Source organism: Mustela erminea, chromosome X (assembly GCF_009829155.1).
Source record: "Mustela erminea isolate mMusErm1 chromosome X, mMusErm1.Pri, whole genome shotgun sequence".
Lineage (NCBI taxonomy): Eukaryota > Metazoa > Chordata > Mammalia > Carnivora > Mustelidae > Mustela > Mustela erminea.
Genome location: NC_045635.1, coordinates 109,888,385 through 109,915,658, shown reverse-complemented (window position 1 = coordinate 109,915,658; position 27,274 = coordinate 109,888,385).

The window sequence follows — 27,274 nt, the reverse complement described above, 5'->3', positions numbered from 1 at the left end:
AGGGCATAGTAAGTGCTCAATAAATGGCAGTTGTTATTAACTGCATGTATCCTCCTATTTCTTTTTCCTTATCAGTATTTTCTGTTTTTTCTACAATAAGCATATTTTGTATGAAAAGACTAAATGGTGGAATTTAAATAGATGAGAAAGTGACTTTAAAAACAATATTCCTTCAGCTTAAAAGGACCATATCATCCCCCCCTTTTTTTTGCATCATCTTTTGAAAGACAAATGTGGGTCTTCAGCAATAAATCTGATTGTCTTTTCTGAATTCTTTCTGATACAGTATTAGAGGAAGGAACACCAAGTTGGACTGGGAGCTCCTATTTTTCAAAGATTATCATTTATAGGGTTCCAAGCTACAGAAGAGGGAAAAATTTAAAGGAGAGTCTTCATTCATTTTATTCAGAAATAAAATTTCTGAATTTCAATTCATTCCCTTGTTAAAAGGAGTAGGAAGGATGCACACAGAGAGTCTCCAGCTGAAGAATTAACTTCTAACCTGCTTGAAATTTCAGGAACCGCTCATGTGAATAAGCTCAATTTCACACTCTGTTCTTCTCATCTTCAATATCCAAGAAAGTAAATTCAACAGAAAACAGTTCTTTTAGGCAGTGCCACATCAATTTACTTAGTGTTTCTCAAGTGTTAGTGCAGCTGGGAGAAGACAAGTTGGCTCAATTCAAAAGGGCAGAAGCATGAGCATTGCTGAGCTACAATGCCCCTAGTGGCCTAACACATTAGCCTATTTCTTGTAGTCCCCTTTCTGTAGGGTTGCTGGTTTCCAGAGTTGAGTGACCTAGATACTTTCTACATAACAACTTTTTAACCCGGAACCCATTGATGGGCTTCAGGGGTTCTCTGAACCCCCTAAAATTATATGCTCAGTTTTGTGTGTATGTGATTTCATCATATTTCCAAAGGACACTATGACCCAAAAGCAGACACAGCACTAAAAACAAATGTGAATTTGACGTTACAGTTATCATTGTTATAGTTTATAAATGCAAAGAATTAAAACCTTACTGAATTTGTAAAGCCATGAAGAGGAGGGTAAGCAACATGGATTAGAAACCTACTTAAATGGTTTAAATAGAGAGACTCTGAAAATGTCACTTGCCTTAAATATATCCCCTCTATTGGTTTACCAGTGTGCCCAAAACTCTTCTCAATAGCATATCTCTGTAGAGGCTTCCTTTGATTAGGCTCAAAAGCCTCTGGGGACTTCCATTCCATTAATGATAGGCTAGGTTATTCAGAAGAACCAACTTGCCAAAAACAAGAAAAAATCCTAGATAATTAATAAAAATATTCCTTTAAAAATATTTACATGATTAAAAGATAGTGTGAGAAATGCAAGGTCATATTTTCAGGAAAAAGCCTGATTTCAGAGAAGTAAGCTGAGTATCAGAACACCAAAGCCACTTGAGCCCTAAGAGCATTTGCTGATACTGTACACTCTGAGCATCAGTTCCACAGTCTCAAGAGGCAAAGTGCAGAGAAGTCAAGGCTCAGAATCTGCCTAAATTAAGGAGTCTTAAAGGATACCAAACCCACATAAAGCAGACACTGTAAAGGGCTCTAAGTTAGGGTATAGACAAATCAAAATTCAAATAGCTTCCCTATATTAATGAGGGCTCAGTCAAGAAAATCAGAAGTCACTGTACATATACCAAGTATGAAGAGTTTTAACATAAGGAAACAGACTTACATATCTGTTGGAAGGGCCAGAGGAACAAAGGTCAGGGAAGTGGCTGCCAGAATTCTCAACCTGCAGCACCAAAGCAGGTGATTCTTTTTTTTTTAATTATTTTTGTTAACATATTAATGTATTATTTGCCCCAGGGGTACAGGTGTGTGAATCATCAGGTTTACACATTTCACAGCACTCACCATATCACATACCCCCCCGCAGCGTCTATAACCCAACCACACCCTACCTACCCTCCCACCCCCAACAACCCTCAGTTTGTTTTGTGAGATTAAGAGTCTCTTATGGTTTGTCTCCCTCCCCCCTGATCCCATCTTGTTTCATTTTTTCCTTCCCTACCCCCCAAACCGCCCACCCTGCCTCTCCAATTCCTCATATCAGAGAGATCATATGATAATTGTCTTTCTCTGATTGACTTATTTTGCTCAGCATAATACCCTCTAGTTCCATCCACATCATTGCAAATGGCAAGATTTCATTTCTTCTGATGGCTCCATAGTATTCCATTGTGTATACATACTACATCTTCTCTATCCATTCATCTGTTGATGGACATCTAGGTTCTTTCCATAGTTTGGCTATTGTAGACATTGCTGCTATAAACATTTGGGTGCACGTGCCCCTTCAGATCACTACGTTTGTATCTTTAGGGTAAATACTCTGTAGTGCAATTGCTCGGTCACAGGATAGCTCTCTTTTCAACTTTTTGAGGAACCTCCATGCTGTTTTCCACAGTGGTTGTACCAGCTTGCATTCCCACCAACAGTGTGGGAGGGTTCCCCTTTCTCCGCATCCTCACCAGCATCTGTCATTTCCTGACTTGTTAATTTTAGCCATTCTGACTGGTGTGAGGTGGTTTCTCACTGTGGTTTTGATTTGTGTTTCCCTGATGCTGAGGGATGTTGAGCACTTTTTATGTGTCTGTTGGCCATTTGGATGTCTTCTTTGCAGAAATGTCTGTCCACGGCTTCTGCCCATTTCTTGATTGGATTATTTGTTCTTTGGGTGTTGAGTTTGATAAGTTCTTTATAGATTTTGGATACTCCCTTTTATCGGATATGTCATTTGTGAATATCTTCTCCCATTCTTTCAGTTGTCTTCTGGTTTTGTTGACTGTTTCCTTTGCCGTGCAAAAGCTTTTGATCTTGATGAAGTCCTGATAGTTCATTTTTGCCCTTGCTTCCCTTGCCTTTGGTGATGTTTCTAGGAAGAAGTTGCTGCAGCTGAGGTCGAAGAGGTTGCTGCCTGTGTTCTCCTCAAGGATTTTGATGGATTCCTGTTTCACATTGAGGTCTTTCGTCCATTTTGAGTCTATTTTTGTGTGTGGTATAAGGAAATGGTCCAGTTTCATTCTTCTACATGTGACCGTCCAATTTTCCCAACACCATTTGTTGAATAGACTGTCTTTTTTCCACTGGACATTCTTTAGTGCTTTGTCAAAGATTAGTTGACCATAAAGTTGAGGGTCTATTTCTGGGCTCTCTATTATGTTCTCTTGATCATAGTACTACTAGGTAGCACTATGTACTAGTCTAAGTACTAGAAGTCTTGTTTTTGAAAGCAGGTGATTCTTAAGAGATAACCTGGAAACCTCTGTGAATCTCAAGAATCCCTGGCTAGTTCCATCAACATGTATTTCTGACTCCTTTATGGTAAAAATCTCAGTTCCTAATAACATTAGCATACTTACTTGCTTCATCCAATTATATATATATAATTGTTTCAAAATTGAAATGCTATTAACAATAAACCTAATGAAGAAAGCTGTCTTTGTAATTCTGTGTCTTTAGAATATATCTTACCAAGTACTTACAGAATAGTGTGCTCATAAGTTACTTGAAACATTATTGATCAAGTTCTTTGAAAGTGTGGTAGAACCTTGGTGGAGCCATCGTCATCTAATCCAGAAGTTTCTTTACAGAACAATTTTCTCACAATTAAAAAATTTTAACAAACTGTTGAAAGAACTGTATAGTGTATGGCCACATACCTTCTACTTAGATCCAACTTTTTTTTTACATTTTGCCATATTTGGTTTATATGGATAGATAGTAGATGTACATGTTTTATTTTTTGCTGAACCATTTGAAAGTTGCAGGGATAATGAGAGTTCACCTCTAAATTCTTCAGCATGCAACTGCTAATAATACATTCTCCTGTATAACCACAATATTATTATCACCAACACAATTAATAATAATTCCTTAGTAATATATAATAGTTCATATTAAAATTTCCCCAATTGTCCTTAAAATATCTATAGCTTTTGTAAAAACAGAATTTGTGAAATGCATTTGGTTTTTATGTCTCCTTAGACTCCTTTAATCAAGAACATTTCCTCTACCTATGACATTCACTCTTACTGAGTCCAGGCACAATTTCTTATAGAATGTCCCATATTCAGGATTTTATTTTATTGTTTCCTTCTGATGGCTTTAATTTGTTCCTCTTTCCCATGAATTTCTTATAAGTTTGAAGTTAGATCTAGAGTCGTGCTGTCCAAAATGTTAACCACTGGTACATGTGACTATTAAGTGTTTGTAATGTGGTTAGTTAAAATGAAATGTACTAGAAGTATAAAATGTGCAATAGAATTTGAAGAATTATTTTAAAAAGTAAAATATTTCATTAAAAATGTTGTATTGATTCATGCTGAAATAATATTTTGTATATATTTGATTAAGTAAAATACATTATTAATATTAATGTCATCTATTTCTTTCTACTTTCAATGTGGCTATTAGAAATTTAAAATTAAGAGTGCCTAGGTGGCTCAGTTGGTTGGGCAGCTGCCTTCAGCTCAGGTCATAATCCCAGGGTCCTGGGATCAAGCCCCATGTCAGGCTCCCTGCTCAGTGGGGAGTCTGCTTCTCCTTCTCCCTCTTTCCCTTCCCCCCTTGTACCCCACCTCAAATAAATCAATAAACTCTTTTTAAAAGGGAAATTTAAAATCACATGTGTGACTTTATTATATTTCTTTTGGACAACATTTGATAGAGGTTTGATTAGATTCAGGCTAAATGTTTGGAGCAAGAAAACTTCACTGATCATATCGTGTATATCATACTGCATCACATTAGAAGACTATCTTAGTCCATTCACACTGCTGTAAAAAAAAATACCAGTCTCATCTACTTCTCACAGTTAGGAAACTGGAAAGTGCAAGATCAAGGTGTTGGCAGATTTGGTGTCTGGTGAGAACCTGCTCTCTGCTTCATAGACAGTTGTCTTTTCACTGTGCCCACACATGGTGGGAGAAGCAAGAGAGCTCTCTGGGGTCTCTTCTATAGGGGCACTAATCTCATTCATGAAGGCTCCGCCTTCATGACTTAATCACCTCCCAAAGTCCCCACTTCCAAACACCAACACATTGGGGGTTAGGATTTCAACCTATGGATTTGGTGGAATACAAACATTCAGTTCATAATATTCCACTCCTTATCCCCCCAAATTTATGAATTTCTTACATGCAAAATGCATTCACTCTACCCCAACAGTTCCAAAATTCTTAACTGGTTCCAGCATCAATTCCAAAGTCTAATCTAAATATCATCTAAATCAGATATGGGTAAGACTAATGGTCTGATCCATCCTGAGGCAACTTTCTCTCCAGCTGTGAATCTGTGAAATGAGGTAAGTTGTATGATTCCAAAATATAATGGTAGGACAGGCAGAGAACAGACTTTCCTATTCACAAAGAGAGAAGCAGAAAGATGGAAAAGGTAATGGGTCGCAAGTAAGTCCACAACCTAATGAGGCAAATTCCATTTTAGGCCTTAAATTTTGAGAATAATCCTCTTCAGTTTGATGCTTTGCCTTTCAGACCCACCTCAGTAGCAACATCACCCCTACCACTTAGTAAGGTGCTTCCCATGACAACAGTCCTCTGCAGAGGCCCCATCCCTGAGGCCTGAACAGAGAGGCAGCCTCATCCTTGGAAACACCTCCACCCCCCAGGCCCTTGCACTCTGAATCCTAGTGGGAATGGCACCCCTGATGATCCCTGAATCGCCTGGCAGAGGGAGAGTTCATTCTTCCCTTGTCTTGAAGAATAGTACCTGGCTTCTGTTGAGATGGCTTTTTAAGTCCATGGCTCATACCCATTTTAATCTCCTTATCAAACCATCACTTGGCTACACCCCTAGTTCTTTTTTGAATGTGCCTTCTCATTCTTTGCAATATGGATAGACTGAGAATTTTCCAAATCTTTAAGTTCTGGCTCCTTTTTGCATAACAATTCTGTCCTCAAATCACTTTTCTCTTCTCACATTTTACTATAAACAGTCAGGAGAAACAAGACTTTCACATTTTGCTTAAAAATCTCTTCAACTAGGAATGCCTGGGTGTCTCACTCTGTTGAGTGACTGACTCTTGGTTTCAGCTCTGGTCATGCTCTCAGGGTCATGAAATCAAGCCCCACATTAGGCTCCACATTGGGCATGAAGCCTGCTTAAGATTCTCTCTCTCCCTCTCCCTCTGCCACTCTGCTCTCTCTCTCTCTCTCTCTCAAATAAATAAATCTTTTTTAAAAAATAAATCTTTTCAGCTAAATATCCAATTTCATCTCTCAGAAGTTCTACCTTCCATAAAACACTAGTACATGAACACAATTCAGCCAAGTTCTTTGCCACATCATAATAAAAATCACCTTTTCTTCATTGTTCAATACCATGTTCCTCATTTCTGTCTGTGACCTCATCAGAATGGTCTTTAATATCCATATTTCTAGCCACATCCTGTTCATGATTACTTTTTTAAAAATTAAATTTATTTATTTTCAGCATAACAGTATTCATTATTGTTCTCTATGAGACTGAGTTTTCCCCACAGCTCTCTTCTTTCTTTCTGAGCTCTTATCAGAATTTCCTTTAAAATTCCTTTCACATTTCCAACATGCACCTCAAAACTCTTTCAGTCTCTACCCATTACCCAGGTCCAAAGCTGCTTCCACACGTTTAGGTATTTGTTACAGCAGCACCCCACTTCTCAGTACTAGTTTCTAAGTCCGTTTAGGCTTCTATAACAAAAATACCGCAGACTGGGTGCCTCGAACAACAGACATTTATTCCTCACAATTCTGAAGGCTAGGAAGTCTAAGATCAAGGAAGATGAAGATTCAGTGTCTGGTAAGAACCCACTTCTCAGGGTGTCTGGGTGACTCAGTCATTAACTATCTGCATTTGGCTCAGGTCATGATCCCAGGGTCCTGGGATGGAGCCACACATCAGGCTCTCTGCTCAGAGGGGAATTTGTTTCTCCCTCTCCCACTCCCCCAGCTTGTGTTCACTCTCTTGCTGTCTCTCTCTCTCTGTCAAATAAATAAATAAAATCTTAAAAAAAAAAAAAAAGAAGAAGAAGAAGCCACTTTCCAGTTCGTAGACAGCCATCTTCTTGCTGTGTCCTCACATGGCGGAAGGAGCCAGAAAGCACTCTGGGGTCTCTTTTATAAAAGTACTAGTCCCATTCACCCTCACGACTTAATCTCCTAAAGGTCCTGCTTCCCAATACTATCACATTGGAGGTTAGCATTTCAACATATGAATTTTGGAATGGGGTGTGGACACAAACAGTCCATAACAGAGGCATATAATGTCAGATTATCCCATGATTAATTATTTGTTAGGTTCAGGTGGTGACCTCCAGATATCATTAAAGCACAGTTTTCCTTTTGTAATTACTAAGTAAATTATGGAGTGATTCTTCAGCACCATGTGAATATGCTTTTTTCCTAACAACCTTTTATCTGATGGTTATAAAATACACTGATGATTGCTGCCTGACCCAGCTAGCAATTATTACATCAAGTGTAATAAAATAATGATATCTCTAATTCTATCATTCTTTGACATTCTACTATGAAAAAGAGCTTTTCTTTTCTCTGCTATTCTTTTATATAGATATAGATTACAATAGATGATGAGAGGTAACTAGATAGATGAGAGATACATAGATGATAGAGATATCACAAAGGACTCATGGATTTTTTTAAAAAATCAATGTGTTATTAAAAATTATAATCATTCTTCTTTTGATACTCAGATTGTTCCAAATTTGGCCAGAGGGTTCCCCTTCAGGCTGTCTCCCATGGTCTTTTGATATGAGCCCATTATTCTTTGTGTACTTTGCTGCTTTCTGGCACAACAGGTTGTCCCATACATCCTGTACTTTCCCTGCTCCAGATCTGGAATCAGCTATTTCCATAAAGAGCCTTTGTTTTCTTTTAGTAGAAAGCAGTATTGAGAAACCAAGGTCTGAATGCTGGATAAGCTCTTTGATACTGAAGTATCATTACTTTTAGGTCATTTTTGTTAACAGAGATGGGAAATATGGTTTTTTTGGAGTTATGAATTTATATGCATACAAATAAAATTACTGTGACAAACAACTTAAAGAAAAGCACATTTTTCGAGGTGCCTTACTGGCTCGGTTAGTGGAACATGTGGCTCTTGATCTTGGGGTGGTGCATTGTACCCTCATATTGGATGTAGAGATTACTTAAAAATTAAAAAAAAAAACTTAAAAAAAAAGAAAGAAAAAGGGGCACCTGAGTGGCTCAGTTGGTTAAGCATCAGACTCTTGATTTCAGCTTGGGTCATGATCTCAGGATCATGGGACCAAGCCCCATGTCAGGCTCCACGCTAGGCATAGAACCTACTTAGGAGTCTCAATCTCCTCTCCCTCATCCTCTGTCCTTCCCCCACTTTCTCAAATAAATAAATAAATAAGAAAGAAAAGTACCTTTTTCTTCAACATATTTTATATTTTTAATACCTATATTTTTCTTACTTAGGTTTATACTTAATTATTTCTGTTTAGCAAATGAATATATTTGCATTCTAGAAAATGTACACAGAAACATGTAAACAAAAGCAAAAGAAGAAATCACCCAAAATCCCAGAAGCAACCATTTCTGATATGCTAGACTATTTCTTCCCTGACTTTTGTCTATATATTTCCCTTGGTGCTTCTAAGGGCATATTGTCTGTAAAATTTTGTATCTTTATTTTTAATCTTGTAAGTCTTTTCAAAATTCATTGAATAAATTTTTATCAACACATTTTTAAAAGACTATTGTATTAGTTTTCTATTGCTGAATAACAAATTACCACAAAATTATTGGTTTAAGACACAAATTTATTATCTCATGTTGTCTTTGGGCCAGAATTCCAGGCATGAGTTAGCTAGGCAGTCTACTCAGGGTCTTGCCAGGATGAAATCAAGGTGTCAGCAACCAGGGCTGAGCTCTCATCTAATGCTCAGGGTCCTCTTTTTAGCTCATTCAAGTCTGTGGCAAAATTCAGTTCCTTGTGGTTATTTTCTTGTTAGCTGTCTGTCAAGAGTTGCTCTTGGCTCTTAGAGGCCAATCTCAGGTCCTAGCACATGGCCCTCTCATAAGCCAACTTACTTCTTCAAAAACAGAGTCTCTATCCAGCCTGTTACAATACAAATATGTGAGTGACTATCTCATGATGTCTATCATATAATATAACCTAGTCAAGGGAGAATTATCCATCATATTCATATGTCTTGCCCACACTTTAGGAAAGGAGGTTATGACAGGTGTGTATATCATGGGCTGGAAACTTGGAGGCTATCTTAGAATTCTGCCAACTACAACCATAGAATATTTCATCCTGTATTCGTACCATAAGTTATTTAACAAGTTTCCTATCATATACCACTTAGTTTGATTTCAAATTTTTAAAATTATAAAGAATATTACATTGACATCACTGAAAATGGCATATTTTTATCAAAAGTCTTATAATTTATATGTTTATTTATTTATCCAATTGTAATTCTCAAGATGAGAATTGACACTAACACTTCACAATGAGGCTTTTAACAGGGGTTACTCCTTTTCTATCATGTGGCCCTTGAACTTTTAGACAATGATTTTTAACAGAATGTACCAGGAACAGGCATTGTAAAATTTTTACTCAACTCTTCTATTAGGTCTCCAAAGCAGTCAGAGTATTGCATTGTTTCTGTGCTATGCGCAAATGGCAAATCCTTTGTCATTTTTCACTAAGATTTGAACACTTGACCCAATGCTGTAAATCGATTCCCAGAAATTACCATTCTGACTGAAATGTCAAGAACATTTTACCCATCCTTAAGTATACTTTAAGAAAAGAACTCTGAATGAATTCTGTAAAATACAAAAGGGTTGAGGGAGGAACAAGCATCTTATATAAGGGTTAAAGAGAAACACTAGTAAAACTAGAGGGACTGAACCAAAATTTAATTTGGATATTTGGGGCTGGTTGTTCCCAGCACTCATCCACGTGCAATATTTGAGAACTGGATTCCTAGAATCAGAGATCTGAGATGACAGCATGGTATTCGAGGCGGCTTTTCAAGCCTCATCCTGTCACATACACAAAACATGGGAAGTTAAATATAAGAGTATTGGGAGGACCTGAGGACAAAGTCCCACCTGTAAGAGTGGGGCTCTACTGATATCCAGTACACCTTGCCCTGGGTTACATGAAAAAGCCTCTTCTAACTCTAGAGTTCAGTGTTTCTACAATACTCTGATTTAGGATTCATGCCAAATAATTTGAAATGAGTTTTAAGATTAAACATAATTTAGGGGCGCCTGGGTTGCTCAGTGGGTTAAGCCACTGCCTTCGGCTCAGGTCATGATCCTGGAGTCCTGGGATCGAGCCCCACATCAGGCTCCCAGCTCTGCAAGGAGTCCGCTTCTCCCCTTTCATGCTCTCTCTCATCTCTCTCTCTCCCTCTCAAATAAACAAATAAAAATTTTTAAAAAGATTAAACATAATCCAAAAATATGACAAAAACATGAAATCAGAATGGAGGCCATTAAGGAAGTAGAGAGACTCATACTTAATCAGAAACACAGGGAGACAGATATCCAGGTAATGTTTTTTCAGAATAGTGATGAACTTTGAGACATTAGGAAGCCACCATTAATATCCTGCTAAATAAGCAGTAGTGCCCTTATCGTTTTTCTTTTGCAGAAAAGGATTTTGAACCACTGGCCTCAGAATCACACTGCCTATGCTACAGTCTTGGCTAGCACAATGGATGGCATTTCATGATGTGCCCACACCTTTCTGCCAGCCTTCATGTCTTCTAGCATCCCCTTCTCACACTAGGCTCTGGACAAACAGGACACCTGCACTTACACAAGTGTTCCATGTAACCTCAACCCTCCATGCCTTTGTTCCTATTATTCCTCTGCCTCGAATAGCCTCTCCTCCACCCCCAACCTGTCTAGTGAACACCTAGTCATCTCTCATCTATGAAGCCTTAGTTGAATCTCTCTGGTAGAACTGACCATTTCCTCATCTATGACCTTGCCATGCATTGAAACACTTACATATTTTAGAACACTTTATATATTTCCTGCTACAATACTATGAACTCCTGAAGGGGAAATAACATGTCTTTTCATCTCTGTATTCCCAGTGCCTGGCACATAATAAATGACTAAATTAATCAATTTTGAGGCTAGGTTGTAAAAGTAATTTCATAACTGTTTTTAACATCATTTAAATTATTATATAATCCCACAGTGACTACTTTGAAGGCAAGAACATTAATTTGAGGGGATTATAAATTCTGGCAAGTTGTTAAAAACCAGTCACATTAACTTTATCCTCACTTTTCATGCTGTGTCCTTAAAGACTAGGTATTAAATTAAGGGATGCTTTGCTTTTGCTTTTTCTGGCATATAAATCAAGATAGGCCAGGTTTTATTGCAATAGCAAACAATTTGAAGATCTCAGTGGGTTAAAAGAGGCTGAGTTTTTTTCTTTCCCATCGCAGGTCTGGGTGACTATATTGGGTAACTGTCCTCCATTAGTTGGCTCAGTATTGCATTTCTGCTAGCACAGTATTGCCCCATTTGGCAAGACAGAGGAAGAGAGTACTAGAGAATTGAGAACCAACAATTAAGTGTTCCACATAGAAATGAAGCATATCACTCCTGCTCATATTCCATTTACCAAAGTAAATCATATCACATCTAACTTCAAGAAAGGAGAAAAGTATAGTCCCACTCTGAGCCCAGAAGAAGTACCAGTAATATTAGTGAGCAACACTAACATTTACCACAGTGGGGCACTGGCAGACCCCATCTAGGCAAGGAACAATGTTCTCAGGCTACCTTTTAAATTATGAGCCCAGTCCATATGTACCAACTTAATTTCACTCTTCCTAATACCCCTGCTTTTTCCTTCACCATCCCTTTATGGAGCACTCCTAGGTGCCAGACTTTATGCTAGATGATTACCTAGCTATTATCTTACTAGATTCTCACAACTACCTTAAGAAACAGCTCCTAATGGGGCACCTGGTGGGGTCAGTCAGAAGAGCCTGCAACTCTTGATCGCAGGGTCGTGTGCTTGAGTAGAGATTAAATAAATAAATAAATAAATAAGAAATAGGTCCTACTATTGCCACCATTTGGCAGTTATGGAAACCAAGGCTGAGAGAGATTAAATGATTTCAACACGGTCATAAGTTATGAAGTAGTCAAACCAAGAAACAAGAACCAAATCCGTAATATTATAAAACCTATGTTGTGTCCATTGGACCAAACATATGCTCCTGTCCACAGCTGAGCTCTCCAACTCTGCTCAGCCCCCTTCCCCTCCCACAACTCCAGGAGCTCACTTCATTACTGATTTCCCACCCTCACTGATTTACTTGAACCTCAGTCTCTCTTCTTCTATCCCCTTCCTGTCAGTTGTTCAAAAATCACTTAGTATCCTCCCTTTGAAATTGGTTTTCTTCAACCAGAAATCTCTCCTTCTTCTCTCTGCCCCGTTTCTACCCAACCTCTGCATCCACGTATGCCCTGTTCTCTTCTCTTTTAATACTCTGCAACCTGTCCTCTGTCCCTACCAGCCTCCTGGTTGCAACTTCTCTGAAGCATCCCAAGTGACCAAATCCAACAATTAGGCACTTCCATGTGACTTTGTCCACTGTAGTGACTCAGAAACATTCCAGACTCTTGGCCCTTGCCTCCTAAAAACTCCTTCCCCCACTCCAACCTCCAGAGCATAGCACTCCTCTGACTATCTATCATCTCTGTCTCTATGTGTTCCTTTGCCTCCTTCTCTCTCTTCCTGTGGACATTCTCAGGTTCTATTCACACTTTCATGATTTCTCTTCTCTTCTGCTATGAACTGAAGTATGTTCGCTCAAAATTCCTATGTTGAAACCCTACCCCCAGTATGATGGTATTTGAAGATGGGGCCTTTGGAAGGTAATAGAAGTTAGATTAAGTCATGAGGGTGAAGCCCTCATGATGAGATTAGTGCCATTATAAGCTCGTTTGCATCCCCTCCCCATAGACACACACACACACACACACACACACACACACACACGCACGAAAGTAGCCTTTTCTAAGCCAGGAAGAGAGCTTTTGCCAGGGAACCAAATCTGCCAGTACCTTGATTTTGGACTTCTACCCTCCAGAACCCTCCTATTGTTTAAGCTCCCTAGTCTATGGTGTTTTGTTATGGCAGCAGAAGATGACTAAGACACCTCCACTTCCTTTTTACTTGCCTCTCCTCTCCTCTCTCTCTCTTCTGTCGCCCTCATTATCCTCCTCAGTAAACACATCTACTCCTAGAGTTTCAACTCTCACCATTATATACACAGCTAAGTGATGTAATCACAGTACAATGTTAGACAAGTTACTCTGCCTCTCCAAGACAGTTTCCTCATTTATAAAATGAGAGTAAATATGATGCTGTACTTTACACCGCTGCTGGAAGGACTAAATGATCTGCTGAATACAGAAGAGTTTATACAGTTCATGGCTTATAATAAGTGCCACAGATATGTGGAGTTTTGTTTTCTGTTTTTCTGCATAGCTGAGTAGATAGAGCCAATGTAGAGAAAGCAGTTGAAAGTATGGTAGGGAAACCATTTTGAAGAAAGGGCACAGACCTCAGATTCTGGCATGGTTAAACCTCAGTTAAATTCCAGTTCTACCACTTATGCACCTTGAAACCTGGACAACTTTCTTAGTTTTTTGAGCCTCAGTTTCCTCATCTGTAAAATCAAAGTAAGTATACTTTCATCAGGCAGGCATTTAAGCACAGCCCCTCATACTCTGGCCTCAATGTACTTTTCTAGTTTTCTGACCCACTATTTTCCTAAATATACTGTATGTTGTAGCCAAACCACATTACTTGATGCTCCCTATGAGGAAATTAATCATTACATTGCATTCTTACAAGGTAGCATGGTGTAGTTGAGTCAAACAGACCTAGATCTCAGGCCCAGCTCTGGCACTTAGTAGCTATAAAACCAAGGGCAAATTATTTACTCTCTCTGAGATACAATTTCCTTTTGTGTAGAAAGAAAATGATATAATAATGATAATAAAACTCATCTCAGTGCCTCAACCTTACTAGCAGAACACACAAAACCCTTTATGATCTGGCCCAATTTAATTCTCTAGCTTTACCTCTCACCATTCCATGCTCACATCTAAGTTTCAACCAACTGAACTGGTTTTATCTCTCCCCAAAGTCATGCCCTTCCTCACTTCTGGATATTTATACAACTACTACTTGTGCCTAGAATGTTCCCATTTCTTCCCCCTACTCCCACCCCTTTTTTCCCCTTGCCTAATTCTGACTTACATTATAGATCTTAACCTGAATGTCATTTCTTCCAGGATACCTTCTCTTCCCTGTTCCCAGACCATGTTAGGTACTGTTTTTTTGTACTCCCACATACCATTCATGCCCCCAAATTATATCTTCTGTTTACTTCCCTGTGTCCCCAACTAGTTGTGAGAACTATAAAGGCAAGAGCTATAGCTTCTCCAATGTCACCCCCAGAGTGAGGACATCTCCGGCAAACAATCTAAAATCACTGTGTACATATTACCCTACTTCAATTTCTTCAGAGTCTTAATTATCTGAAACTATCATATTTACTTATTCATTTATTTGTTCTTTGTTTTCCTTACCAGAGTGTAAACTCCACAAGGAAAGGGACTATGTCTTATTCTCACAAATTTCCAACTTCTAGAAGAAATGTAAAACATGATAGGATTGTCCTCATTTGGGTTTAGGAGACCCGAGGAATAGAGAGAATATTTTCCAAACTTAAAAAAAGTTACATGCAGAGGGGTTTGACACAATTTAGAGTATAAGAGTATAAGTACGTAGTTAATAGGAGAACTGTGAACAGCTTGGAATGCTGGACCAATGCATTTTTTTTTTTTTTACTTAACCTGGTAGACAGAGGGAGCCACAGAGAATTTTTGCACTGAGGAGTGACATATGGTATGAGGTATGTGCATATATATTGGAAACATAAGAACCAACAGGATGATTAGAAAGCACCTACCATTTTGCCCTTTGGAAAACAAAAGAGGGGTTGCCTAACCCACTGTATTAGTTAGGATTCTAAAGAGAAACAGAACCAAAAGAGAGAGAGAGAGGTGTTTGTGCACAGAGAGAGAGAAAGGGATTATAAGGAATTTGCTTCTGTTAATTATGGAGGCTTGATAAGAACAGAATCTGCAAGGCAAGCTGGTAGCCTGGAGATCCAGGGAAGAGTTGATACTGCAGCTCTAGTCCAAAGGCAATCTAGAGGCATAATTCCTTCTTGCTCAACAGAGATCAATTTTTGCTCTCTTAAGGCCTTCCACTGATCATATGAGGCTCACCAACATTATGGAGGGTCATCAACTTGATTCAAAACCCACCACCAATTAATTTTTGGTCATTTTTTTGAGGGTGGAGAAGGACAAAGGGAAAGAGAGATTTAAGCAGGCTCCACACCCAAGACAGAGCCTGACACAGGGCTTGATCTCATGACCTTGAAATCATGACCAGAGTGGAAAACAAGAATTGGACTCTTAACCAACTGAGCCACCCTGGTGCCCCCTCCACCATTGTTAATATCATCCAAAAAACACCTTCACAGAATCATCCAGAATAATGTTTGACTAAATATCTGGGTATTTTGACACAGCCAAGTAGATACAGAAGCTTAATCACACCTAAACAGAGCCAATGTGTACTGAGAACTCATTACAGGGACTAACTAATCTTGTTCAGAAAACGATGCAGCCTAGGGGTGCCTGGATGGCTAATTGTTTAAGCATCTGACTGGCTCAGATCATGGTCTCAGGGGTCCTAGGATCGGCCCCATGTCAGGTTCTTGTGTTCAGGGGGAGTCTGTTTTTTCCTCTCCCTCTTCCTCTCTCCCTCCCAATTGGTGCTCTCTCTGTCTCTCTCTCAAATAAGTAAACAAAGTTTTTAAAAATTAGAAAACCATGCAGCCTACTAGAAATCTAATATCCTCCTCACATAGTTTAACTTATATTTAAAAAGTAGAAATACCATCTATGACTTCCCTAAACAAGCCCTTTTCCTAGACGTATTAATTAACCCAGCACTAAGAGAGTCTCTACCAACTCCTGCCATTTCAGAAGCAATTTTATCTTCTGTATGTCAGAGCCTTTTTGAGTTTTTAGTATGGATTGCTTTGAATGTATGTGGTGAGACTGGAGAGAGAGGCAGGGTCAGGGAGCAGGGAGCAATATGTGCTTGTGGAAAGACAAACATGAGGTTACAACTATATTTTTAATACATAATTATTTTATGGTGATGAGTGTATTTATGTTTGCTATATTATCCTTTTTTTTACCTGTGAAGTATTTGAAATTTTCATATCTATATTACCATATATGATCTATATAATTATATTTAAATATATTTATACTATATATAAATGGCTCAGTAAATTCAGGTCATATTTCTAAAGTCACACAGAATTCAAACAAGATTTTACTGTTCAAACAAGCCCTTACTGTTTTCATTCTGTCACATAGTACCCATTAATAATGCCATCTGTATAGTCATACCAATTTTCATCATCAGTTGCTTTAGTCATGGCTAGATAAGCCCTGTTTCTTCTCCCCAAATTCAATGCAATCTTCAGAGCACACTGTTAGCCAGCTAAGTTTCAGCAGCACTACAAACACAGCCCTGGGAAAATACCATCAAGAAGATTACAAACAAAGATGCCTGTTAATGAAAATTCCAAAACATCTGTCATAAGGTCCGGTTTGAGTATTTCCCAGTGTAGATAACAACTATATGCATATAGACAATTCTTAGTAACTGCACCAGTGCCAAGATGGGGAAGAAGGTAGTTATTGGTATGAATTTGTTTGCTTTTATGTTTGGCAATAAATTACCCTTGGATCCTGTCACTGTCCTGTAAGGTTTCAGTTACAGCTGTATTACCAAGGCAATAGTATAAAAGACCTTCTGTTAGCAAGGCCCAGATAGATGCATTGGCTTGAAAACAAGATGGAGAGAACAAAGGTGTATCTGGAAAATGCCACACAGCAGAGGACCTATAACAATCCTCAAAAACTATAACTATGTCTAGAGAAATGATGTTGGCCATAACATCTACTATATGTAACCACCAACCAAAATGTATTCCTCACAAATCCTCCAAATTTCAGAATATGCACAAGCAATAATAAAATGATTTTACAGATTTAGTAGAAGGCTTGGGCAAACAATCATAACACTGACACCACGGTCATTTTGTTTAGCTCCCAAGTACAGATACAATATAATCTAAAGCAGACTAGTCATGGGTGCTAGGTACTTACTCTTTTGACAAATTTCCCTCTCTGATTTAATAATATTTAAACTTTTGGGATTACAAAAGTATCCAAATTGGGTGTATTAGTTTCCATGGGCTGCAATAACTAACTACCACAAATTGGTGGCTTGAAAGAACAGCAATTTATTGTTTCGGGTGCCTGGGTAGCTCAGTCGGTTAAGCAGCTGCCTTCAGCTCAGGCCATGGTCCCAGGATTCTGGGATTGAACCCTGCATCAGTATCCTTGCTCAGAAGGGAGTCTGCTTCTCCCTCTGCCTGCTGCTCCCCCTTCCCTACTTTCTCAGACAAATAAATAAATAAAAATCTTTAAAAATAAAAATAAATAAAAATAAATATATATATATATATAGTTTCAGGATGCCTGGGTGGCTCAGTTGGTTTAGCCACTGCCTTCGGCTCAGGTCATGATCCTAGGGTCCTGGCATCGAGTGCCACATCGGGCTCCTTGCTCAGTGGGGAGCCTGCTTCTCTCTGCCTCTGCCTGCTTGTGCTCTCTCTCTCTCTCTCTCTCTCTCTGTCTCTCTGACAAATAAATAAATTATATATATATATATATGGTTTCACAGTTCTGGAGGCCAAAGTCCAAAATCAAAATGTCAGGAGAGCCAGGCTTCCTCTGATGGAAAAGAATCTTTCCTTGCTTCTTGGCTTCTGGCATTTGCTGACAATCCTTCACATTCCTTGGCTTGTAGACACATCATTCCATTCATGTGGACATCATTGCCTGGTGTGGTTTTGCACCATCTTCCTGTGTGTGTTTGTCTCTGTATCAAATTTCTCCTTTATATACAGACATCAGACTGGATGAAGGTGCACTCTAAAGAACTGATTTTAACATGATTACCTCTGCAAAGACCCTATTTCCAAATAAGGTTGTATTCTGTAGTATTGAGGGTTAGGAGTTCAACGAATAATTTTTGAGGGACATGATTCAACACATAACTGGGAGGCCAGAAACAATTAAAAAACGGAGGACTTTGGGAATAAATAAAAGGGTAGAATTGTCTTTAACTTATGGCTTAATAAATTAAAAAGCAGTGTGATGTAGGATAGCATCTTGACTAGTGTCAGGGCCTTGGCCTAGCCTCAGACATGTCATGAATCCCCTTCCTAGCCCTGAACAAATAAGTTGACATCTTTGAAAGTCAATTCCCTTTAAAACAAGTGGTTTCGGGACACCTGGGTGTCTCGGTCAGTTAAGCATCTGCCTTCAGCTCCGGTCATGATCTCAAGAGTCCTGGGATTGAGCCCCATTATCAGGTTCCCTGCTCAGCTGGGACTCTGCTTCTTCCTCTCCCTCTGTGCTCTCTTGCTCTCTCTCAAGTAAATAAATAAAATCTTTTTTAAAAAGTACTTTGGACTTACGGTCTCTAAACAACCACGGTTTTTTCATTTAGAGAAAAGCAAACCAAAAAATCAAATTCAATATAAGACATGGTGGGTGGCATAGGAATATAGCCCTTGATTTAGCATCCTCTCCAATCTTGAATGCCATCGTCAGATTTATGCAGGGTACATAGAGGAATGAAAAGAAAAGAAAACAAAAGAAAAAAGAAAAGAAAAGAGGTGGAAGATGGACAATGATTTCCAAAGATAAAATTTATATCAACCATCACAAAGCCCTGGAGCAGTCCACACAGAGGGCCATGTGGTCTGTTGCACTAATTAGGTCAGGTACACTGGAAATATTCAATGATATGACCACATTAAAGCAAGATGGCATAATTATGAGGATTCCTTAAACCCTTGGTTTGAGAATCTCGTATTTTTCCTGCCTCCCCATTCTCTTTTCCAAAAAAAGTAACTGGCAAGGGAGCAGTTAATGGTTGTGCAACTACCTACTCAGGCTCTGTTCTAAGTCATTTGCACACATTATCTCATTTTTTTAAAACCCTATGTAGTAGGGTTTAAAATAATGATCAGCATTTATTGACTGCTCACACTGAGCTTGGCACTTCATATGTATAATTTATTGCCTCAGACAATACAAAATACCGTTAAGCACAATGATTCCCATCATATAAACAAGGTACCATGGGCTCAGAGAAGTGAGATCATTTGCCCAGGTCCACACAGATAATAAGTGGCAGAACTGGACTACCTGGCTTCCAAGCCTAGGTTCCTTATATTCTACCATGCCAATGAGGAGAGACTGCGAGAGAAGGATGACGGAGGGAGGCAGGGAGAGGGAGCATGATCCATGAATGACTATATTAGTCTTCTGTTGGGATGCCTGGGTGGCTCAGTGGGTTAAGCATCTGCCTTCAGCACAGGTCATGATCCCAGGGTCCTGGGATCCAGCCCCAAGTCGGGCTCCTTGCTCAGAGGGGAGCCTGCTTCTCCTTCTGCCTCCGCCCCTCCCCCTGCTTGTGCTCCCTCTCTCTCACACACACACAAATAAATAAATAAAATCTTGGGGCCCCTGGGTGGCTCAGTGGGTTGGGGCCTCTGGCTTCGGCTCAGGTCATGATCCCAGGGTCCTGGGATCGAGTCCCACATTGGGCTCTCTGCTCAGCAGGGAGCCTGCTTCCCCCCTCTCTCTCTGCCTGCCTCTCTGCCTACTTGTGATATCTGCTTGTCAAATACATAAATAAAATCTTTTAATAAATAAATAAAATCTTTTTTAAAATAAAAAATAAAATTAGTCTTCTGTTAATAGAAGAGGCCATGAGAAGGACAAAAGGAAGAAGGAGACATGCTATACACTGATGGAGGAAAATGAAACTATTCTACAGAAGAGATTCACAGACCATTCTTGTCAATTCCATTCTAAGCAACTGTGAATATTAGAGGGACTGTTCCAGGAAGGGGAGATCCCAAGGAGGACTAGCCATGAGAGGCAATTAATTAACAACAGATCCACCGAATGAGATTGTGTGGGGGGGGGGGGTGTCTGTGTGTGTGTATGTTTGATGAGAAAATCAAGGCAAAACAGCAGCAGATGCTGAAGTAATACTCTCCTTTTGGAAGAAGGGAAGTTGGGACAGGGCATGCAGCTATAAGACAAAAGCAAAAACATCCCAAGGAGAATGTTATTGTTAGTGCTTATTACCCCATGGAAATGACCTTCGATCAGGAGGCATAATCACCATATTGCATCCAATTACAAGCTGAAGATGAAACATGATTGCCAGTGTCATGTTTGTATCTAATCAGAAGTTGGGAGACAATTATGGTAATGATGTGGGATGCTAGGGGGAGCTCATATCAGGAGGAGAGGGCAAACCTTGCTTAAGGACTAATCTCTTCTCTGCAGAATAGTAAAGGTGAACTGGGGCTCTAAAGCCAAGCCAGCTAAAGGATACTATGGGGTCTCAGACTGCAGAAAGATTTGCACTGTGGAATGCCCAGGAGTGCCACTGGGGTAGGGAGAGGATGGAGCTCACTGACCCATGGTTTTCAAAGTTTGAGTTTTGGACCCAGGCATCTCAATCACTTGTGGTGCTGATTCCTGGGCCCCATTCCAACCCTCCTGAACTGGAGCCTCTGAGGATATAGGTCCAAAAGACTAAATTTTTACAGAATATCCAGGGGCCAATTCTTCTAATGTGTCCATTTAAAAAATGGTGGATCAAAGAGAAATGAGATGTTGCATACCTCAGCTAATACCAAATATAGGCCCTTGGGTCTCATCACTTGGCATATTTTTTTTTAAATGGATGGTTACCAATAGTGATGTTATAAATTATGGGTGACAAAACACAGAAGTTCTTTGCAGTCTTGAATTTTGAGGATTTTAGCAAGGGCATATTATTGCACCCTTCTTGTAACTTAGTTTAAAACCTTAATTATGGAACTCTAGAGTGCAAAGAAATCTGACATGTGGATTTACATTTCTTACCCTTCTATCCTCACATTTATGCTTTCCCTTTCAAAACACCTTTAATCAGGTCAAATAAAATGAATTAATCCCCAAAGTACACACACATCCATTTCACTATGTATTTGCTTTAAATGACTGTTATTAACATTAAACAACAAGGAAGGGTCTTGCGTGGTTCAATCGGTTCAAACTCTATGTTTCGGCTCAAGCCATGATCTGAGATTGAGCTGAGTCAGGCTCTGAGTTCAACACTGAGTCTGTTTCAGATTCTCTCTCTCTCTTCTCCTCCTCTCCCCCTGCCTCACTTGCGCTCTCTCTCTCTCTCTCTCCCTCTCAAACAAATGAAGAAATAAAAAATCTTTTTTAAAGAACAAAAAAACAAACAACTATAATTTACTTGGTACCTACTATGTGTCAGACACTGGGCTAACCACTCCAAATGAATTACCTCACTGAACACGTGCAACAATCCTCACAGGCAAGTACCATTAGTATCATTTCTATCGTACATAGGAGGAACTGGGTTCAGAGGAGTTATGTAAGTTAGCCAAAGTCACACAGCTGGTCATGGGGGAAGCCAGGATAATAATAAACTCTTGAGTGCCTTGCCCTGCAGCAAAGAAGGGAAGCCAAAATACACATGCTATAAAATAATAGGAAATTCACAAGCCCTGCAGGGTTGGCTTTGGAATGCAGTAGGTGATTTTTGGCAGCAGAATAGCCTCCCTAATTAAATTTATTTGGGACACTATTAAAATTAGTCTGCTGGTGCTGAACTCTTGTCAGCTGGGACCACTGAGGAATAAGGCTTGACCTCATTTTAAAAGAGCCAATGAATAATCCAAACTTAACTGTATTTAAAAGAGTAAAAGTGATATGAGATTAAGAGTAAAGCAAGGAGTCTGAGCAGTGTGCTTGGTGTTCATATCTTGAATAGAAGCACTTGCTTTCACATTGAAATCTCCTACTTCTTCAAGCCAATTTATAGCTTTCATCTTCGTGCTCCCCACAGATTTACTCTTTATAGTAATATCCATGTCATCTAATGACAAGATGCGATAACTAATGTGAGGTTGTGGCTGACCCCTAATATTCCCACACTGAAATTCTATTAGATTCTACACTGACAGCTCCTTCTGACTCCAATCTACGAGCTTCGCACTGAGCCAAAGAGTACAAGGTCCCTCAAGAGCAAAGCAATTTATTTAAATAACACAGTTAAGTAGATGGGAAAATGTGTTGCATTCAGAAAGTCAACACTCTCCCGCAGAAAGCAAAAAGCCCAGTGTAGCCACTCCCAATGTAGTGGTGTAACGGGCACACGTTTCTCTGACTCCCACTTCAGTCCTTCTGTTGGGTCATTTCCCAGTTCATTTCAGTGGAACCAGCTAAATTAGCTTCTGAAAGATGTATTTGCGAGAGGGTTGTAAGCTTTCTGTGAGGAAAACCCAGACTTTGGCTTACTGCCCTCAACACCCAGGGACTTCGACAACCCCGGGAAGGACAGATACTGAGGAACCAACATGCCTGTGTCCAGATGGGTGCAACAGAGCAAAAAGCTTGATCTTCCCACTGTTTAAAGACTTTCTTGGACTCCTTTCTGTTCAGAAAGATTCAAGGGATCCTTCCTACTATCTAATGACTAAGAGCTTCTACTCCCCCCTAGGGAAGGTGAAAACATCCTCCCCTTGCAGTGGCTGGGAATTCCTTGACTGTAAGATGTGTGAACATAGAAACGCAAAGTCTGCTCAAGCAGAACTTGAACTGCCATTGATTCCTTTCAACTGATAGAGGTTTAATTGGTTGTGTAATGAGGCTGCCTAGGTGCTGAGCTCAGCCTGTGCTCAGGAGAGAGCCATTTATACTGTCTTTGAAGCCCACCAGAAATTGTGTCAGCTCCCTACAAGAAGGGCTGAGCCAACTGCAGCTGTCAGGTTGTCTCTCACAGAAGCTGAAGAGAATCAATCAGGCCATAAATCTTTTGGAGGAAGCCTGGGTGATAGGCAGGCATTGAGAGGTGTGTTCTTAGCATTCTCCTGAGACACCAAGGCTCTATATGTAGGCCTGAACAAACTTCTGTTGCTTTTTCCTTTTCTTGTGGCTCATTCTCATCCTTAAAATATTTCCTCTCATTTCTCTTCCTTTAGTCCCACATCTGAAAAAGAAAATTATGCTCCTTTCCAAGGACAATCCTTCCACTAATTCTCATCTTAGCCCTCCCCCTCCATGATCTCTTTGTACAAGTTAACCAGTCTCTTTTTCCCCTAGACCCCTTCCTCTCTGCCTTCAAAGACGCTCAACTCCATGAGCCTTCCATTCTGACCTTCCAGGCCATCAGTTGCTAAGACTCACTCACCTTCCTTCCACTACCACATTCGTCCCTTTATGTCCTTGAAATCTGGCTTCTACTCCCACCATTCTACCAAAAATATTCTTTACGGAGGTCTCGAATGCATCATGATAACCAAATATAGTAGCCTTTGCTTCATGCTCACTCTCTTGACCTCTCTCAAACTGTTGTTTTACAGAAGAGCAGTGGTCACCAATCTAGGTCACTATTCTGTGCTCAAAAAACTTTAATAGCCCCCTAATGCCTGCTAAATAAACGGCAAACTCCTTAGTCTGGCTTTCCAGGCCATGATCTTCCTTCCCACCCTCACTCCCCACTTCTCCCTGACATACTTTTTTTTACTCTGACCTAAACCACTCCCTGTTTCCAGTACACATTGTGACTATTTTATTGTGGCAAGAAAACTTAACATGAAATCTACCCCCTTAAAAATTTTTAACTGTACAATACAGTATCATTAACTACACGTATGATGTTGTATGGCACATCTCCAGAGCTTACTCTTCTTGCTTAACTGAGACTTTCTGCTGATTGATTAGTAACTCCCCATTTCCCCCTTCCCCAGCCCCTGGCAACCACCATTCCACTCTTAGAGTCTACAGATTTGACTATTTTAGAGACCTCATATAAGTGCAATCATGCAATGCTTATCTTTTTGCAACTGGCTTACTTCGCTTAACCTAATGTCCTCAAGGTTCATCCATGTTGTCCCGTATTGCAGAAATCCCTCCTTTAAAAAGGCTGAACGATATTCCATTCATGTGTCTGTCATATTTTCTTTACTCATTCATCCATCAATGGGCATTTAGGTTGTTTCCAAATCTTGGCTTTTGTGAGTAGTGCTACAGTGAACATGGTGAAGATACATCTTCAAGATCTTGACTTCATTTATTTTAGATAAATATACAGAAGTGGGATCACTGAACCATATTACCATATGGTTCTATTTTTTTATTTCTTGAGGACCCTCAATACTGTTTTCCATAGGGACTATACCATTTTGTCTTCCCACAAACAGTGTGTAGGTCTTCTAATTTCTCCATATCCTTGCCAACACTGGTTGCCTTTTGTTTTGTTTTGTTTCTGCTTTTTTATAATAGCCATCCTGACATGTGACTGTTCTTGCCTCCACATAATTTCTTACACCATTCATTCCATTTGTGATATCCTCTATCATAGTTTAACTCCATTTTATTTTATTTTTTTATTTCTTTTCAGCGTAACAGTATTCATTTTTACACCACACCCAGTGCTCCATGCAATCCATGCCCTCCCTAATACCTACCACCTTGTTCCCCCAACCTCCCACCCCCCGCCCCTTCAAGACCCTCAAGTTGTTTTTCAGAGTCCATAGTCTCTCATGGTTCACCTCCCCTTCCAATTTCCCTCAACTCCCTTCTCCTCTCCATCTCCCCATGTCCTCCATGTTATTTGTTATGCTCCACAAATAAGTGAAACCATATGATAATTGACTCTCTCTGCTTGACTTATTTCACTCACTTCTCCCAAACCCCCTCCTTTTTTCACTCAGCATAATCTCTTCCAGTCCCGTCCATGTTGCTACAAAAGTTGGGTATTCGTCCTTTCTGATGGAGGCATAATACACCATAGTGTATATGGACCACATCTTCCTTATCCATTCATCCGTTGAAGGGCATCTTGGTTCTTTACACAGTTTGGCGACCGTGGCCATTGCTGCTATAAACATTGGGATACAGATGGCCCTTCTTTTCACTCCATCTGTATCTTTGGGGGAAATACCCCAAAGATATTTTTTGTTTTGTGTATCTGTGTATTTGTTTTGTGTATTTTGTGTTTTGTGTATTTAGTCTAACTCCATTTTAATAAATGTTTCTTGAGCACCTATTTTGTGCCAGAGCCAGATCAGATATAACTTCACTTTGTGAAGCTTTCTCTGGTCCTACAAACACTGGGTCTCCACAGATTTTTTTTCTTTTTTTATATTTTCCTTGTGGAAATTCAAACTCTGCAAAGACTTTAAAGGTTGTGTTAGCCCTCTATTAATTCATACCCTCTGTAAGGAGAGAGATCATGTCTTTATTTTCCTGCTGTCTTCAGCACAGTGCTTTCTTCATAACATACATGCAATAATTTTCTGTCAAATAAATTCAGACCATGCAATTAATGATTCCCACTCACAATTCCAATAAATTCTGAGACATTTGTCCTACTAGGTCCTCACTAACCCCAAGGTCAACAAGACAAATATACCCCCTTTGCACCCTTCAGCTGGGTAAGAATCGTAAGGCTCCAGGAACATCATATGCCAGCAGTACTAAACAGGGCATATGTGAGTGATACCTAAAAGGGCAGTCTTTTCAAAATAAAGAACCAACACCAAAGATGCAGAGATTGTCAGTTGCCATAGCCAGCAATACCATATGCCAAAAAACTGAAGCCAAAATTGTGAGTGCAACATCACATAGAAGATGAGAAAACATAAAGGTCTTCTGAAACTGTGATGTTTTGAATTTCCTATATACTCCAAACCCAGTACTAGCATCATTGTCATAAAGATACTGAGACTCCAAAAAATCCTTAGACCTGAGCCCCTTGTGTTTGGGGTGGCTGTAATTTACCTGAAAGTAAAAAGCTTCCAGAAAAGTAGATGCTTAGCAGGAGATGAAAAGCCTGAAACATCAGAAATGCCTTCATTTCACAGAAATAACACTAATTTAGTGAAAAAGGGAAGTGAGCTTTGGAGAAAAAATATATAGTTCCACCATACTCTAGGTAATAAACAGCTACTTTTCTATGGGGTTGAAAGCGAGTGAAAGGAGCAGCCAGGGTAGCTCAAGGGCTAAGGAGCATATTTGGGCTTTTATCATTTTGCAGTGAGAGCTGACCTTGTGCTTTTCATTTTGGGGATAAGAAAAATGTATCTGGGAAACATCACAGGCTTTGGGGCAGATCAATCCTAGTTCAAATGTTAGCCTTGTGCTTATTAATTGTACTTTGGACAACCTATTTAAGTCCTCTAAGTTTCAACTTTCTCAACTATAAAATGGAGGTAGTTCTACCCATTTTGCAGGTGTCTGAAAGGCTAATGATAATAACAATTGCATTCACTGGGTAGCAGGCATTCCAAAGTTAACATGCTTGTTATTAACTCACATGTGGCATCACACAAGCATCCAAGCTAAGCTCTTTTAACTTCCCTATCTTTCCTATGAGGAAAATGAGACTCGAAAGAGTGAAGTGGTTTATTCCAGGTCATACAGCTAGTGAATGACACAGCCAGGACTGAAACCTAAATCTGGATGTCCTCTTATTCACTACAATAGTCAGCCTTGATAAAGATCGTCTTCAAAAGTAGTCACACTTTCTCCCCAGGGCTAAGACTGGGGACAGTTGTCAGCTTATTCCTTACTCGTCTGATGGTTCCATACCATTGTTCTTCTTCCGTATCCCAAGAATATTGTACTATCATATACCCAGCCGCGTTGCTCTATCTGGCAAGAATTTTGGTTATTAGACCCTGAAACTTGGCCTTTTCAAGGTTATTGGATATGTCTTTTTCCAGTAACTCAGAGTAGTCGAGGCAGAGATGGTCATAGTGGCAGCGACGGTAACAATAACAGTGATAACAGCTCACTGTTATTGATGACTTGCTATACATCAGGCACTGCACCAGACACTTCATATACATGAGCTTGCTCAACCTTCACAACAGCCCAGTGGGGTGGACACTATTCTTAAATGACATAATGTATGT